The 19,377-nt window shown below is 37.1% G+C and overlaps 1 non-coding gene across 1 annotated transcript; it reads right to left on the bottom strand.

Moving 5' to 3' along the window:
• Positions 1 to 9,353: 9,353 nt before the first annotated feature.
• Positions 9,354 to 9,460, bottom strand: LOC118835021. Its single transcript, XR_005009388.1, has one exon. It is a non-coding gene; the product is annotated as a U6 spliceosomal RNA (small nuclear RNA).
• Positions 9,461 to 19,377: the final 9,917 nt, after the last annotated feature.

Genomic DNA, 19,377 nt, shown 5'->3' with positions numbered 1-19,377 from the left:
TCTCCTACGATAATCTGGGAGTTAAGTATAATTATTATTCCTATTTTTCAATTGAGGAAACTGAGGAAAATAGTGTCATACAGCAAGCAAATATCTGAGGAAGCATTTGGACTCAGGTCTTTTTTTTGTTCAAGATTCAGTGAACTGTCCATTGGTCCATGTACCTTCTCAGTTAATTATGAGACATCAGACTGTACTATAAACATAGTTCCCTCTTCTGTCATTTTTTCCCTAGATACTTTAAGAGACAGTGAAATGAATAGTATAATTTCTTTTTTAAAAAATTATTTATTTAACATTTTGTTTTCAACATTGATTTCCACAAGATTTTGAGTTAACCATTTTCTCCCCAGTTCTACCATCCCCCCCACTCCAAGATGGCGTGTGTTCTGATTACCCCAATCCCCAGTCAGCCCTCACTTCTGTTACCCCACTTCCACCCCAATTCCCTTTCCCCTTACTTTCTTGTAGGGCAACATAGATTTATGTACCCCATTGCCTGTATATCTCATTTCCCAGTTCCTTGCAAAAAAACAACATTTTTTTGAGCATCCACTTTTAGAACTTTGAGTTCAAAATTCTCTCCCCTCTTCCCTCCCCAACCACCCTCCCTAAGAAGACAAAGAATGCAACATATTCCACACATATATCAATATGCAAAACACTTCCACAATACTCATGTTATGAAAGACTATTTCCCTCCATCCTATCCTGTCACACTTTACTCAGTTTTCTCCCTTGGACCTGTCCCTTTTCAAAAGTATTTGCTTTTGATTATCTCCTCCACCAATCTGTCCTCCCTTCTATCATCCCCCCTTTTGCATTCCCTCCCCCCAACTTTCCTGTGGGGTAAGATACCCAATCCTGTGTGTATGTTATTCCTTCCTCAAGTCAAATCCAATGAGAGCAAGATTCACTCATTCCCCCTCACCTGCCCCCTCTTCCCTTCCAACAGAACTGCTTTTTCTTGCCATTTTTATGTGAGATAATTTACTCCATTCTGTCTCTCCCTTTCTCCCTCTCTCAATATATTCCTCTCTCACCCCATAATTTTATTTTTTTAGATATCATTTCTTCATATTCAACTCACCCTGTGCCCCTCAATCTATATATATATATATATATATATATATATATATATGTATGTATGTATGTATGTATGTATGTATATTCTCTTCAACTATCCTAATGCTGAGAAATGTCTCATGAATTGTAAACATCATCTTTCCTTGTAGAATATAAACAAAATAGTTCAGCCTTAGTAACTCCCTTATGATTTCCCTTTCTTGTTTACCTTTTCATCCTTCTCTTGATTTTTATATTTGAAAGTCAAATTTTCTATTGAGCACTGGTCTTTTCATTGGGAAAGCTTGGAAGTCCTCTATTTTATTGAAAATCCACATTTTGCCTTAGAGCAGGATACTCAGTTTTGCTGGGTAGGTGATTCTTGGTTTTAATCCTAGCTCCTTGGACCTCCAGAATGTCATATTCCAAGCCCTTCAATCCCTTAATGTAGAAGCTGCTAGATCTTGTGTTATTCTGACTGTGTTTCCATAATACTCAAATTGTTTCTTTCTGGCTGCTTGCATTATTTTCTCCTTGACCTGGGAGCTCAAGAATTTGGCAACAATATTGCCAGGAATTTTCTTTTGGGGATCTTTTTCAAGAGGCAATGGGTGGATTTTTTTCAATTTCTATTTTACCCTCTGGTTCTAGACTATCCAGGCAGTTCTCCTTGATAATTTCTTGAAAGATGATGTCTAGGCTCTCTTTTTTATCATGGCTTTCAAGTAGTCCAATAATTTTTAATTTGTCTCTCCTGGATGTATTCTCCAGTGGTTTTTCCAATGAGATATTTCACATTGTCTTCCATTTTGTTTTATAATATCTTGGTTTCTCATAAAGTCACTAGCTTCCACTTGCTCCAGTCTAATTTTTAAGGTGGTGTTTTCTTCAGTGGTCTTTTGGACCTCCTTTTCTATTTGGCTAATTCTGCCTTTCAAGGCATTCTTCTCCTCTTTGGCTTTTTGGAGCTCTTTTGCCTTTTGGGTTAGTCTATTCTTTAAGGTATTATTTTCTTCAGTATTTTTGGGGTCTCCTTTAGCAAGTCGTTGACTTGTTTTTCATGATTTTCTTGCATCACACTCATTTCTCTTCCCATTCTTTCCTCTATTTCTCTTACTTGATTTTCCAAATCCTTTTTGAGCTCTTCCATGGCCTGAGCCAAATACATGTCTTTCTTGTAGGCTTTTGATGTAGGCTCTTTGACTTTCTTGACTTCTCACTGTATGTTTTGCTCTTTTTTGTCACAAAAAAAGGAATCTAGAGTTTGAGTTTGAGTCTGAGTTTGAGTCTGAGTTCATTTTCGCTGCCTGTTTATGTTCCCAGCCAACTGCTTAACCCTTGAGCTTTTTGTCATGATATGACTTCTTGTAGAGTAGAAAGTACTTTGTCCCAAGCTTTAGGGTCCAAGCACTGCTGTTTTAAGAGCTACTCCTACTCCACCATCACCCCTGGCTCTGTCACAGCAGTGCTCCACCTCCACCAATAACCACCAACCAGGACCCCAATTCCGATACATGCAGGGCACAGCAAGAGAATCTGCCTTTGTGCCCATGATGCACTCCTTGCATTCCTGCTCTGATCTGCTGTTAGATTCCTCCCACTGTGTGAGCCAGAGACTTGGGAATCCACTGATGCTGGCACTCTGGAGGCAGCCTCAGGAGCTTCCTGCTGCTGCTACCACCATTGCTGTATGACCTCCTCCACCCCCAGAGGTGATGGCCAGACCACTCTGAACTCGATCCTGCCATTTCCCCCAACCTGCTATTTTGTGTTGGTGGGTTGAGAAGTCTGGTAACTGCCACAGCTCACTGTTTTATGGCTCCAAGGCCTGTTATGGCTGGGTGACTCCAGGTCTCATCTGTCCTAGCATGGCCCACACTGGGCTGCCCTCCACTCTAAGCAACGTGTGTAGACCCTTCCCAGCGACTATCCAGGTTCTCCTGGGCTGGAGATCTGTTTCCCTCTGCTATTCCGTGGGTTCTGCAGCTCTAGAATTTGTTCAGAGCCATTTTTTACAGGTGTTTGGAGGCATTTGGGGTGGAGCTTAAGCAAGTCCTTGCTATCCTGCTGCCATCTTGGCTCTGCCCCTGTCCAATCTAATTTTTAAGGTCATATTTTCTTCAGTGGTCTTTTGTACCTCCTTTTCTATTTGGCTAATTCTGTCTTTCAATGCATTCTTCTCTTCATTGGCCTTTTGGAGCTCTTTTGCCATGTGCATTAGTCTACTTTTTAAGGCATTATTTTCCTCAGTATTTTTGGGGTCTCCTTTAGCAAGTCGCTGACTTGTTTTTCATGATTTTCTTGCATCACTCTCATTTCTCTTCCCACTTTTTCCTCTACTTCTCTTACTTCCTTTTCCAAATCATTTTTGAGCTCTTCCATGGCCTGAAACCAATTCATATTTCTCTTGGAGGCTTTTGATATAAGCTCTATGACTTTGTTGACTTCTTCTGGCTGTATGTTTTGATCTTCTTTTTCACCAGCAAAAGATTCTAAAGTCTGAGTCTGAGTCTGAATCCTTTTGCGCTGCCTGGTCATGTTTCCAGCCAACTACTTTTTTTCAGGGTATGACTGCTTGTAGAGTAGAAAGTACTTTGTCCCAAACTTTAGAGGCTGAACTGCAGTTTTCAGAGCTACTTCTACTCCACTATCCCTGCAAGCTCCACTGCAGCAGTGCTCTTCCTCCCCCAAGAATGGCCAACCAGGACCATGATGCAGGTCCAAGGAGGGCAAAGCAAGAAAACCATGCCTCTGTGCTAGCAAAACACTCCCTGCATTGCCTCTCTGAGGCTCAACTCAATTCCTCCTACCGCATGACCCAGGGAGTTTGGAAGCAGCTGACGCTGGAGTTCTGGAAGAAGATGCAGGATCTTCCTGTTGCTGCAACTGCCACTGTACCACCCCACCTCCTCCACCTGCAGGGCTGCAGCTTGACAACTCTCAACCCAATTCAGCAGTTTTCCCACTAACCTGATCCATAGTCTTTGGTGTTTGTGGCTTGAGAAGTCTGAAAACTGCTACAGCCCAAGGATTCATGGCCCTAAGGCCTGCTCTGGCCTATTCCTGGACCAATCTGTCCTAGCACAGCCCATGCTGGTCAGTGCTCCAATCCCAGCACTGTGTGATAGACCCTTCCCAGCAACTGTCCAGGCCATCCTGGGCTGTAGACCTGATTCCCTCTGCTATTTCAGAGGTACTGCAGCTCTAGGATTTGTTCAGAGCCATTTTTACAAGTGTCTGAAGGGATTTGGGGGAGAGCTTAACAAGTCCCTGATTTCCAGCTGTCATCTTGGCTCCAAGTAGTATAACTTCATATTGCCACCTTCAGTTGTGATGAAGCTTCATTTGTTAAGTATTTTTTACAAACTAGTAACCCATTTATGTACCCCCAGTAATATCCTCTCCCTTCATACCCCTACTTCACAGTTCCATTATGAAATCACTGTCAACCTAGCAGTATGTTATTAGCCACTGAGAACCTACTTATAGTAGTAGCAACAAACACTTAACCCTTAAATTTAATTTTTTGTTCTCTAATCCCATACACCTGTTCATACAAAAAACAAATCTGAGGTTCTTTTTCAGTAATACAAATATGAAATAAATTCAATAAATTATATGGATGGAATAGCTTTTTTAAAGCTCTTTATTAAGAATTCTACCTATTTGGTATTAAATCAAATTATACATGCTCTGCAGTTATTCCTTAGTTACAGTAGGAACCACAATTCTGCTATTATCATTAATTGTATCTTCAGCCTGTAAGAATTAGCTTAATATCATGTTCTCAGTATTCAAATTGGCTCTAAGTTTTTACTTCTTCAAGTTATTTGTTTTGCAAGGAATGAGAGTAAATGGCAGTTCAATTACACTTCTTTCATCACAGAGTTTCTTATACATCATTGTCCAGAATAAACTCTCAAATCATGAGGACTATGGGTTTTTATACAGTCAAAATCTACGAGCAAGTCTGTTATCTATTAAATGAACCATAAAATTAACAGAGACACTTGAGTCGGTTATCAGTTGCACTGTTTCAAATAGAAAAGCAAAACATAATGGAGAACAGTGAATGAATGATCACATATCTTAGGGGAAAAACAGCAGAAGGAAATGTGGATACTAATGATTTAAACATTAGAACAAATGCAGAACTCTTAAGAGGGTAAATGACATTCTGTTATTACATCTAGGAAACCATAAAAACATAAAACAATGTCATGTTAGATCATTATGACTTAGTGATGACTGGTCAGAAATGGGATAGCAAGGAGAAGGGCTTTGAAAGCTTTTTTTTTTCTTTTCCTTTTAAAAACCACCAAACCACTGGAGGGCCAGTGAAATCACCAGTTGTGCTTATTATCTTCAGAAATGAAGTGCATCTTGTGGAAATGTCAAATTATATTTGCACCTTTGACCCTTTTGTTCTCTTTTTTTATATACCATTCCTCCCTAAATAAGCACAAGGGATAGGGGAGAGGTATTTTCCAGGGTAAAATGAAAAGAATTCCTCAATTACTCACACTAAATGAAAGAAATGATGAGTCAGCAGGACTTCATGGGAAAAGTGTACATTAAGAATTGGTGCCATTTAATTGTAAGTAATTTAAAATTATATATTTAAAAAAAACCATTTATCATTGTGGGGCTTCTCTCCAGTAATGCAAACAAGTGCTTTTTGGATTTATCACCACCTTTGGAAATTTCCTAAAGCTTATAGATATGAAGTGGCATGTGTAGAAACACTCAGCAATTAAGGGTCAGATGTATGATTTGAACTCAAAAAGAAAAAAATCATATTGAATTGAACAGAAAACAGGTCTTTTATAGTCATTTAGACCTGAATTCAAATCCAGCCTTAAATACTTAGAAGCCTTGTAAGTTTAGGCAAATCACTTATCCTCAGGCTCCTTCAATTTGCTTACATGTAAAATGGATAATCCAATGGCACCTATTTCCCAGGGTAGTTGTGAGGAACAAATGATTTAATATTTGTAGATTATTTTGAAAAGCAAAGCACTTTATACTTGCCCCTCTATCAAGATATGTCATTACTAAATGTACATCATTTTACAGAAAGACACTGAAAAATTCTACAATGTTATTGTTAAATGATACATCCTCTTTGATTTTTCAACCCAATATAAAATCTAATTATTTTAGCTCCTTCATTCTTTGACTTTCCTAAGGACTTTTCATATTCAATTTTGTGAGAGTTCACCTGTCTAGGATACCATCCTGATTCACTCTCCAGAATTGTCTGCCTACTTGCCAGCCAGTGTCCCATCCAGAAGAAACCCTCATCCTGAGGTCTTTTCTTTCATGCTTCCCTACACAGAAATTACCATTTAACATAACATATAATGCAGTGCTGAAATGTGGTAGTACTTAGTACATTGACAGAAAGACAGATAGGTACTCCGACTGGTTTCTAAGGTCTATGTAGACCTTAGATGGTAAGGCCTTATTCATCCTCATGTACCCAAGAACCTAACAAGGTATTACACAAAGCATCTAAAAGTAGTTTGTCAAATTGAAAGCAAAATAAAACACAAATAAGTAACAAAATAAAAACACAAAAATAAAACCTGAAAGGAGATCAAATAATTTGTGTAACATAACTACATTATATCAGTTCTCTATCTAGTCATTGCCCAGGCTATATATTAAGCCATGGAAACATAATCCATGTCATTGGAACAATGCCTACTCTGCTGACCATGCATGTATGCATGTTTATTAACGTCATATATGGCTCATGCCATGAAATTAAGTTTTGTTTTTTAATTTATTTTTCCCCAGTTACAGGTAAAATAACTTTTGGTATTCGTTTTTAACAATTTTGAGCTCTTATTTCTCTGCCTTCCTCCCTCCCACGCCACATCATTGAGAAGGTAAGCAGCTTATTGTAAGTTAGAGACATGCAGTCATACAAAACATTTCCATATTAGTCATCTTGTAAAAGAACACAGAACTCCCCCCCCCAAAATGAGAAAAATAAAGTAAAAAAGAAAATATGTTTCAATCAGTATTCAGACACCATAGTTCTTTCTCTGGGGATGCATGTCATTTTTCATCTCAAGTCCTTCACAGTTGTCTTAGGTTATTACTTTGCTGAGGATAGCTAAGTCATTCACAGCTGATCATTTTACATTAATATTGTTACTTTGTACATTTCACTTTGTATGAGCTTATGTAAGTCTTTCCAGGTTTTTCTTAGAGCATGTTCATCTATTCCACAATTGTTGGGCATCCCCTGAATTTTCAGCTCTTTGCCACTAGAAAAGATTTCCTATAAATATTTTTTTCCTACATATGTCTTTTTTCTTATTTTTAAATCTTTTTTGAACAAAGGCTTAGTAGAGGTATTGCTAGGTAAAAGGGTATATACAGTTTTAGAGTGCATAGTTCCAAATTGCTCTATAGAAGGGTTGAATCAGTTCACAACTCCACCGACAATGCATTGTCTCATTTTTCCTACATCCCATCCAACATTTATTATTTTCTTTTTCTGTCCAATTAGCCAATCTGATAGGTATGAAGTAGTACCTCAGAATTGTTTTAATCTGCATTTCTTCAATCAATAGAGCATTTTCTCATGTAACTACAGATAGCTTTGCTTACTTTATTTGAAAACTATGATATCTTGGTTTAGATATGATATAGATCTTGGTTTTGTTTTTATAAATCTGACTCAATTTCTCTACATATTTGAGAAATGAGGTCTTTATCAGAGATGTTTTTTTTATCTTTATCAAAATGTTTTTTACAATTACTATTGCTAATTGTATTTCCCTCCTATTCTCCCCCTTCCATTTATTCTAGCTTCTCTCTCCTTTCACCCTGTGCCTTTTCAAAAGTGTTTTACTTCTGACTACTGCCTCCCCCAAACTACCCTTTATTTTATCCTACCTCCCCTTTTTTAATCCACTTCTACTCCGACTTTCCTGTAGGGTACATAGATTTCTGTACCCAATCGTGTATGCATGTTATTCCCTCTTTGAGCCAATTCTGATAACAGTAAGTTTAATGCACTCCCCCTCACTACCCCCCAATTCCCCTCTACCATATAAGCTTTTGCTTGACTTTTTATAGGTAATAATTTACCCTGTATCCTCTACCTCCCTTTTTCTGCTTCTCCAATACATATGTCTCTCACTCCTTAAATTTATTTTTGTAAATATCATCCCTTCATGTTCAACTCACACCTGTGCCCTCTATCTATATAATCCACTTCTCTCTGCTCCAATAATTAGAGAGTTCTCATGAGTTACAAGTATCAACTTCCCAAGCAGGAATGTAAACAGTTTGACCTTCTTAAGTCCCTTTAGTGTTTACCTTTTCATGCTTCTCTTGATTCCTGTATTTGAAAGTCAAATTTTCTATTCAGCTCTGGTGTTTTCATTAAGAATTCTTGAAAATCCTCTATTTCATTGAATGTCCAATTTTTCCTTGATGGATAATACTCAGTTTTGCGGGGTAGGTCATTCTTGGTTGTAATTCTAGCTCTTTTGTCCTCTGAAATATCATATTGCAAGCCCTATTTCTAGTTTGTAGAAGCTGCCACTTATCCTGACTGTGGCTCCACAATACTTGAATTGCTTATTTTGGGCTTCTAGCAATACTTTTTCTTTGACCTAGGAGCTCTGGAACTTGGATATAATATTCCTGGGAGTTTTCATTTTAGGATCCCTAAGCATTGGGCTTCATTAAATTTCTATTTTACTATCTGGTTCTAGAATATCAGGCCAGCTTCCTTTGACAATTTCTCGAAATATAATGTCTAGGTTCTTTGTTTGATCATGGCTCTCAGATAACTCAATAATTTTTAAGTGATCTCTCCTGATCTATTTGCCAGGTCAGTTGTTTTCCAATGAGATATTTCACATTGTCTTTTATTTTTCATTCTTTTGGTTTTGTTTTATTGTTTGTTGATTTCTCATAAAGCTATTAGTTTTCATTTGCTCAATTCTAATTTTTAAGGAATTATTTTCTTCAGTGAGCTTTTGTACCTCCTTTCCCATTTGGACAATTCTACTTTTTAGGAAGTGTTTTTTCTTCAGTGAATTTTTGTGCCTCTTTTTCCATTTGGCCAATTCTGCTTTTTTAAGGCATTCTTCTGCTCACTGGCTTTCTGTACCTCTTTTACCATTTGGCATAGTCTGTTTTTTATGCTCTTATTATATTGCAGATAAAATGAAAATGCATTTAATTATTTACTTAATATTTTTAGTTTTCAGCATTTTTTTCCACAAGATTTGGAATTACAAATTTTCTCCCCATTTCTAAAAAATATGAAATGCTTCACAAATTTGCGTGTCATGCTTGCACAGAGGCCCTACTAATCATATCTGTATCATTCTAATTTTAGTGTATGTGCTGCCAAAGCAAGCACTGTAGTCTGTTTTTCAAGGTGTTATTTTCTTCTTTTTTGTGTGTCTCCTTTACCAAGATGTTGACTCTTTATACACACACACACACACATATATATATATACATAACACACATATATATATATATATACATACATATATATATGTATGTATATATATATATATATATATATATATAAATTTTTTGCATCACTCTCATTCCTCTTCCCAATTTTTTCCTCTGCATCTCTTACTTGATTTTTAAAATCCCTTTTCAGCTTTTCTTTGGCCTGAGATCAATTTACATTTTTCTTGCAGGCTTTGGATGTGGGAGCTCTGATGGTGTTCTCTTCCTGATTGTGTGTTTTGATCTTCCTTGTTACCATAGTAATTTTCTGTGGTCGAACTATTTTCTAGTGTTTGCTCATTTTCCCAGCCTCCTACTTGACTTTTACCTCTTTGTTAAAGTATTGCTCTGCTTCCAGGGTGGAAGGCCTCTGTTTTTTTTAGGGGAGCTGTTTTCAGAGATACTTCTAGGGACCTGTAAGTTTTCAATTCTTCCATTGTGGTATACAACTACTACTCTCCTGGCATGTGCTCTAATCTGTGAGCAACCACAAGCACCCTTTTTTGTCCTGGAACAGTGAGGTGGGTCCCTGCTCCACTCTGGCTGTAAGCTCTGGTGTGCTAGTGCTCCTTCTCATCCTGGGACTGCCACCCAGGACTGGAACCTCTATTTTAATATGGACAAATCAACAGAGTCCTGCTTCAGTGCTAGCAAAGAGACCTCTGAAATCTCATTCTGATCATTTGTTCAACCCATTTACCATCTGTAGGCTGAGAGCTCCCAAAGTAGCTGCTGCAGCAACTGATTCAGTGACTCCCAAGGCTTCCTACTGGTTTACTGGGGCTGGATCTCTGTTGGCACTGCCTATGCTGGACTGTACTCCACTCTCACCCAGGTGTGGCAGACCTTTCCCGTTGACCTTCTAGGTTGTCTTTGGTTGGAAAATTTCTGCTGCTCCAGGATTTATTTGGTGATATTATTTAAAGGTGTTCAGAGCAGTTTTGGGGAGAGCTCAGGCTGGTGATTGCTCTTTCTTCACCATCTTGGCTCCATCCCCCCATGTGAAGAACTTTTAATGCATTACAAGTCAACTCTAAAACTAACTTCCTTCCCCATCATCTCCTCCACATTTGGCTCTGAAGCTTCATTCTGTTCTATTCAGGACACATTTTCATTGTTCATAGTAACTGTGCCTATTGTGAGAATACCTTTGAAACCTAACTGGGTCATATATTTTTAATGATTACAGATTCACCTAGAAGGCTAAATTCTATATGTTTGCTTCACCTAATTGGCACCTAGAGAGAGACAAATCTTCAGTGAAAAGGAGGCAATTGTTCCAAGCCAAAAGAAAAAATAATGTTAGTACCATTGATCTCTGGCAGCTCCATCCATTAAGTTTTCTCTGCACAAACTGGACAATATGTACTACCCTGATGCTGGAGGGGGAGGGGAGGAAAGCAACGAAGCCTACCATAAGTAATCAAGAATGGAATGTTAAGTAGGAACAAATCATGTCCTATCCCACAGATATTTCCCTGCAATTCATTTGGTGGCTAAACTTCGAGTCAGGAAGAATAGAATTTGAATACTTCACAAACCTTATTTCTGTGACTATGAGACAGTTATTTAATGTTATCTTCCTCACTTTCTATAGCTGTAAAGTGGGAGCATTAAATATGATATAACTCATTGGGTTGTTGAGCAGATAAAAACCAAGGTGATGATGGTGATGATGATGATGATGATGATGATGATAAAGAAAATGAAAACTTGCTACAATACTTTAATGGATCTGTGATTGAATTGTTATTTCAGGGATCTGGTTTGATTAGAGGACTTCCTCTACCAGTGTGGATCACTACCCATATTACATAATTTTTAATTTTTTTTCTCTAAACTCTTTAGAGAGGAACATTTCAATACCATAGAAGAATTATTCCAATTATTTTAGGTTTTCTTTTTATGTTTCAGAGAATGCTGGGGCCCACCATATATTGCTACTTACCCTAGTTAACATTTTTATAGTAATTTCTATGCACAACACACTATGTTAAGTTATTTACATTATTATCTCATTTGATCCTTTCAACAACCCTGGAAGGTAGGTACAATATTTTCTTTTTTTAAAGTTGAGGAAACTGAAGATGAGGAAAGTTAAGTGATTTGCCCAGAGTCACACAGCTAGTCAGTGCTAATTTCAGATGAATTAGGTGACAATGGAAAGAGTGGAGTTAGGAATATCTAAGTTCCAGCTTCAAAGTAATTATTTGATGCTGGCCAAGTCATTTAATCTGTTTGCATCAGTTTCCTCATCTGTAAATTGAGGATAACAATAGTGCCCACCTCCTAAGGTTGTGAAGATTAAAGGAGATATTTACAAGTATCACAGTGATTATTGTATAGTAATCAGTATATCAATGTTAGCTATGTTTTTATTATTGTTAGCCATCTTTTGACTTATCCATAGCTATGTTTTTATTATTGTTAGCCATCTTTTGACTTATCCATTGTGCCACCACAATATTTCTCTACTTATATCCACCATACCTTCTTCCACTATCCTTAAGGTTACCTGCAATTTTGATTCTTCTCAGATTGAAGTGTTCCATGATATTTTAGTCATAGGTCATTTCTGGAACAATATCAATGTTAAAGAGATAGACATTTGGGGTAAAGCCAAGATGGCACAGTAAAAGCAGGGATTCTCTTGAGCTCTCCCACAAACCCCTCCAAACACCTGTAAAAATGGTTCTAAATAAATTTTAGAGCAGCAGAACCCACAAAACGATAGAATGAAACAAATTTCCATCCCAAGAAAACCTGGAAGGTTTACAGAACAAGTCTCTTGCACAAGGCTGGGAGAGGACTGCAGTCCAGTGTGGGCCAGCACAGATGGGCCAGAGTAGGCCTCATGGGACTTAATCATTGACAGCTGTGGTACTTTCCAGACTTCTCAACCCCAAAACACCAAGGATAGTTCAGAAAGTCAGTAGAAAAGATCTGTTGTAATTGGGTGAGACAGTAGCATGGTCTGGCCCCAGCTGCAGCCCCAGGAAGGTGATGGCAGCAGCAGTGGCTGCTTCCAAAGTGTTCAGCACACAGATGGTGGGGGGATCAAGTTGATCAGAGGGGGATTGCAGGGATCTCTTTGGTGGCATCGAGGAAGGACTCTCTTGCTTTGCTCATGCTTTGACTGGGTCACAGTCCTGAGTGATGGTCCTGGCATGAGGAGGAGCACTGGTGTGACAGAGATTGTGGTGGCAGTGGACATGAAATCCTCATCACAGTTCCAAGGCAGAAAAGAGTACTTGTGGTCACTGACAGCCCAGAGCGCAGGCTAGGAGAGGAATACATATCTCTCCTTTGATCATATCAAATTCAAAGAGCTGAAAATTTACAGGTCCCTAGAAATATCTCTGAAAAGAGCTGAACAAAACAACTGAAGCTTGGGACCGTACAACTCCCTCAGTGGAAGCAGAGTCCTACCTTGACAAAGAGCTCCAAAGTCAAGTAATTGGCTAGGAAAATGAGCAAACAGCAGAAAAAAATCAGACTACAGACTCTTACTTTGGCGACAGGGAAGATCAAAACATACAAAGAGAAGAAGACAAAAAAGTCAAAGTTCCTACATCCAAAGCCTCCAAGAAAAATATGAATTGGCTGCAGACCACAGAAGAGCTCAAAAGGGATTTTGAAAATCAGGTAATAGAAGTACAGGAAAAATTGCAAAGTGAAATAAGAGCAATGCAAGAAAATTATGAAAAACCAGTTAATAGTTTGCTAAAAGACTTCCAAAAAATATGGAAGAAAATAACAAGTTAAAAAATAGACATATACAAATGGCAAAGGAAGTCCAAAAAGCCAATTAGGAGAAGAATGCTTTAAAAGCAAAACTGGCCAAATGTAAAAGGAGATCCAAAAGTTGACTGAAGAGAATAATTGCTTAAAAATTATAATAGAGTAAATGGAAGCTAATAACTTCATGAGAAATCAAGAAATTATTAAAAAAGAATGAAAAAAAAATAGAAGACAATGTGAAATATCTCAGTGGGAAAACAACTGACCTGGAAAATAGATCCAGGAGAGATCATTTAAAAATTATTGGACTACCTGAAAGCAATGATCAAAAAAGGAGCCGAAATGTCATCTTTCAAGAAATTATCAAGGAGAACTGCCCTGATATTCTAGAACCAAAGGAGGAAATTGAAATGGAAAGAATCCACTGATTACCTCCTGTAAAAGATCCCAAAAGGAAAACACCTAGGAATATTGTAGCCAAATTACAAAGGTCCCAGGCCAAGGAAATATGTTGCAAGCAGCCAGAAAGAAACAATTCGAGTACTTTAGAGACACAATCAGGATAACACAAGATTTATCAGCTTCTACATTAAGGGACCAGAGGGCTTGGAATATGGTATTCCATAGGTCAAAGGAGCTAGCATTAAAAAAAAGAATTACCTACCCAACAAAAGTGAGTAAAATCCTTCATGGGAAAAAATTGTCATCCGGTGAAATATAGGACCATCAAGCATTTTTGATGAAAAGACCAGAGTTGAATAGAAAATACACACACACACACGTGTGTGTGTGTGTGTGTGTGTGTGTGTGTGTGTGTGTGTGTGTGTGTATAAAACTCATGAGAGTTTTCTTTGTATTATGATAGTTGGAGGGAATATGTACACATAAATATACACACATACATGCATGCATGTATACATATATGTGTAGGTATACATATACATATATACATGCATATATATGCATATACACACACATATATACATATACATATGTGTGTATGTATATACACACACAGAAGGCACAGGGTGAGTTGAATATGAAGGGATGATATCTAAAAACTAAAATTAAAGGGTTAGAGAGGAATGTAGTGGGAGAAGGAGAAAGGGAGAGATAGAATGGGGTAAATTATCTCGCATAAAAGAGGCAAGAAAAAGATTTTACAATGTAGGGGAAGAGAGGGGAGGTGATAGGGAATGAGTGAACCTTACTTTCATTGGATTTGGATATAGATAGGAATAACATACACTCTCAATTGTGTATGAAAATCTATTTTACCCTACAGAAAAATGCAAGAGAAGCTGATAAGGGGGTAGGGGGATGATAGAAAGGAGGGCAGATGGGAAGAGGCATTAACCCAAAGCAAGCACTTTTGAGGAGGGACATGGTCAAAGAGGAAAATAGAATAAGTGGGGGCTGGGATAGGATGGAGGGAAATGCACTTAGTCTTTCACAATGTGACTATTATGGAATTGTTTTGCGTGACAACACATGTATAACCTATATTGCATTGCTTATTTTCTCAGTGAGGCTGAGTGGGGAGGGAGGACAGGAGATAATGTGGAACTCCAAGTTTTAAAAATGAATGTTAAAAATTGTTTTTACATGCAACTGAGAAATAAGATATACAGGCAATGTGGTATAGAAATCTATCTTGCCCTAAAGGAAAATAGAAGGGGAGGGGATAAGAGAAAGGGGTTTGTGATAGAAGGGAGGGCAGATTGGGGGAAGGGGTAATCAGAATACACACCATCTTGGGGTTGGGGAGGGGAGAGATGGGGAGAAAATTTGGAACTCAAAATCTTATGGAAGTGAGTTGTTGAAAACAAAAAAAAATAATTAATGAAGTTAAAAAATAAATTAGAAATGCATAAATTTTAAAAAGAGATTGACTTTTGGGTTAGGAAACAGCTTGGAATCATTGAAAATGCTGTACATTTCCCCCTAAAAGCAAACCAATCTGCTGTCTTCTTATTTATTTCAGGGACAAGCCATCTGTCACAAATCCATTTTCTCTTAGCCAAAAGGTATGTTTGCTGTTACAGAGTGTGGCAGTATTTGGATTCAAAAGACCTGGCTGTGAATCTCAGTGTTCTTCCTTACTATCTGTGTAACCCTCTATTGAGTCATTTAATCTTTTTCTACATTTTTATCATTACTAAGATAGTACATTAACAATTGGTATGAACACTCCCTCCACTGATACCAATGACAACATTTATGTAGCTTAGTAGACTGGCTTTGATAGTTGTTGAATTTGAAAAAAGAAGTCATCACACTCTAGTGAATGTAATGATATGGTTATCTGATGTGGCTAAGCTATTCTATTAATATATAACAAATATAAATATGTGTATATTTTATTTAACATATATAAATTTGATTGGCCGGCTATACTCAATATTTGTCAGGTTTGAAATAACTTGTAAAAACTTGCACATTTCCAAAGACCTCAAGGATTCAATGTTACCCCTACTCTCTTATGAAATATCAGAAGATGACTATGTGGAGAATGGAAAACTAAAAATGTTAAAAACCAAAGTAGGGAGTATTTCCACATCAATAGGTTATGAATGTGGGTTAGTTTGTAATGAGGGATAAACAAGTCCTGCTTCAGAAGAAGGAAGGAGCTGAAACTGGGACAGTTAAGACAATTGTCAAGGGATTGGGAATTCTCCTACAAGTATATAACAGCTTACCTTCCAAATCAGTGAGCCCTGAAAATCAATGATGTCATCATTGGCACAAGGAACTAGTAAGAGAAAAAATTCCTTGGTGGCTACTCTGACATGAGTAGGAGGGACATTGCAATAGGGAAAGGTAGATGGAAGACATAGATGAAGATAAAGATCTTAGTGATAATAATAAATTGGAAATATATTGACTGCAAAAGAATAAGAACTGATATAGCATTTCTTGCCATAAGGAGGAAACAAATGTTTGTTGAGTACCTCCCCTGTGTTAGGTACTCTGTTAAATGCTTTCTAAATTTATCTCATTTGATCCTTACAACAATCCTGGAATGTGGGTGTTATTAGGGAGACAGAGCTTATGTGGCATGTCAATGGTCACATAGGTAGTAAGAGTCTGAGGCAGAGTTTGAACTCGGGTCTTCTTGAGTCTGAATCCAATCCTGTATCCACTTAACAACTTAAGCTACAATAGAAAACAGATTTTTAGTGCTGGTCTAAATAACATTTACAAATACAGAGTGCAGGCAATGCCAAGTTTTTAATGCATTTTCTAGGTTAAAAAAAAAAAAAAACAAAGCTTCTCTTCAAGAATTCCACAGGCTATTCTACATTAAGTGCAACTACAAATGTGACACACCGTGGAAAGAAGCAGCATCCAAACTGGAAGAGTTTTATCCTCAGAGGGAAAAAACTGGAAAGATTGGATTGTTATATAGGGAAATCTGGAATTTCCATATTCTCAGAATCATAAAATTAAATTATGTAAAATGGGGGAAAATCAAATAAAAATTCCTAAGCCAAATTCTGAAAGCTTTGGCAGATTTTATCTCTAAAATTACATGATATAATTGAGTTACCATGTTTCTTAGACTGTTAATTGCATGTGAATTTCATTAAGTAAATTATAAAATTATTATTTTGAATATAGGTTTTATTTCTAATATTCCAGGTAGTCTTTTATAAATTATTTATTTAGTAACTTATTTTCCCCACTTAACATTCATTTTTAAAATTTTGAGTTCAAAATTCTCTCTCATTATTGATCGTCTCCCTCATCACTAACAAGGCAAGCAATTTGATAAAGGTTATACATGTATAATCATGCAAAACATATTTCCATATTATACATGTTGTAAAAGAAAGCATAGGCCTCCCAAAAAATAAAACCCAAGAAAAATAAAGTTTAACAAGTGCATTTTGATCTGATTTTAGACTCCATCAGTTCTTTCACTAGGGATGGATCATAAGCATTCAGAGTTGTCTTGGATCATTGTATTGCAGAGAATATCCAAATCATTTACAGCTGATCATATTACAATATTACTGCTAGTATATACAGAGTTCTCCTGGTTTTACTCATTTCACTTTGCATCAGTTCATGTAAGACTTTCCAGGTTTTTTTTCCCCTGAAAGGAAGGTGCTTATCATTTCTTATAGCATGATAGTATTACATTACAACCATATTCCACAACTTGTTCAGTCATTCGCCAATTGCTGAGCACCCCCTCAATTTCTAATTCATTGCACCAGAAAAGAACTGCTTTAAATATTCTTCTACATATAGGTGCTTTTCCTTTTTTGTGTTTTATCTCTTCAGAGAGAGAGAGCAAGTAGGGGTATTCCTAGATCAAAGGGTATGCATGGTTTTATAGCCCTTTGGGCATAGTTCCAAACTGTTCTACATAATGTTTGAATAAGCTCACAACTTCACTAATAGTGGTGTTTTTTTCCCTACATCCTGTCCACCATTTGTCATTTTCCTTTTCTGTCCTATTAGCCAATCTACTAGGTTTGAGGTAGTACTTCAAAATTGTTTTCATTTGTGTTTCCCCAATCAATTGTGATTTAGAACATTTTTAATATAGCTATAGATAACTTTGATTACATTATCTGAAAACTGTTTGTATCTTTTGATCATGTATCAATTGGGGAATAGCTCTTATTTTGTATAAGTTGACTTAGTTCTCTATATATTTGAGAATTGAAACCTTTATTAGAGAAACTTGCTTCAAAATTATTTTTCACAGTTATGATTGCTAACCGTATTTCCCTCCATCCTATTTCCCCCCCTTTATTCTACTCTCTCTTCTTTCATCCTTTCTCTCCTCAAAAGTGTTTTACTTCTAGCTACTGCCTCCCCAAATCCATCACCCCTTCTTTTATTCCATTCCCCTCCTACATCCCTATAGGGTAAGATGTATTTCTATACTGAACTGAGTATGTACATAACTACCTCTGAGCCAAATTCTATTGAAATAAGTTTCAAGCACTACTCATCCGCCTCCCCTCTTTCCCTCCACTGTAATGGTCTTTGTGTCCCTTCATGTAAGATAAATCACAGCATTCTACCTTTCCCCCCCTTCTTCTCTCAGCATAATCCTCCTTATCATGTTATTTTTTATATCATTCCATCAAAATTAACTTATACCCCCCACCTCTGTCTCTGTATACTCCTAATTGTCCTAGTAGAGATACAGTTCTAAAGAGTTATAAGTCTCATTTTCCAATGTAAGGATATAAACAGTTAAACCTTATTGAAAAACATGTTTTTTTATTTCCTTTTATTAATTTTTGATGATTTTCTTGAGTCATATTTGAAAGCTGAATTTTCTATTCAACTCTGTTCTTTTAATCAGGAATGTTTAAAAGTCCCCTATTTCACTGAATTAACATTATTCCCCTGAAAGATTATACTCAGTTTTGCCATGTAGTAAATCCTTGGCAATAATACAAGTTACTTTGCCCTCTGTAAAAACATATTCCAAACCCTCTTCAGAAGACTTTTCTCATTATTAGGGTAGTTAGAAGGAGTATATATGGGCAGAGGGTACAGGTATGAGTTAAATATGAAGGGATGATATATAAAAAATAAAATTAAGGTATGAGAGAGGGATGTACTAGGAGGAAGAGAAAGGGAGAGGTAGAATGGGGTAAATTATCTCACACAAAAGAGGCAAGAAAAAATATTTTACATTGGAGGGGGATAGGGAGGACACGAAAGGGAGTGAGTCAACCTTACTCTCATCAGGATTGGCTCAAAGAGGGAATAATATATGCTTAATTGGATACAGAAATCTATATTACCCCTACAGGAAAGTAGGAGGGTAAGGGGATAAGAGAAGGGGTTGGTGATACAAGGAAGGGCAGTTTGAAGTAGGAGGTAGTCAGAAGCAAAACACTTTTGAGGAGGGACAGGGTGAAAGGATAGAGGGAATAGAATAAATGGGGTCGGGGTGAATAGGATAGAGGGAAATACAATCAGCAATAGTGACTGTGAAAACATTTGGAAGCAAGTTTCTCTAATAAAGGCCTCATTTCTCAAATATATAGAGAACTGTATCAAATTTATAAAAATGAGAGCCATTCCCTAATTGATAAA

The sequence above is a fragment of the Trichosurus vulpecula genome, chromosome 1, assembly GCF_011100635.1.
Source record: "Trichosurus vulpecula isolate mTriVul1 chromosome 1, mTriVul1.pri, whole genome shotgun sequence".
Taxonomy (NCBI): Eukaryota; Metazoa; Chordata; class Mammalia; order Diprotodontia; family Phalangeridae; genus Trichosurus; species Trichosurus vulpecula.
The sequence above is the reverse complement of the archived record's forward strand: the minus strand, read 5'-3'. Positions and strand labels throughout refer to the sequence as shown.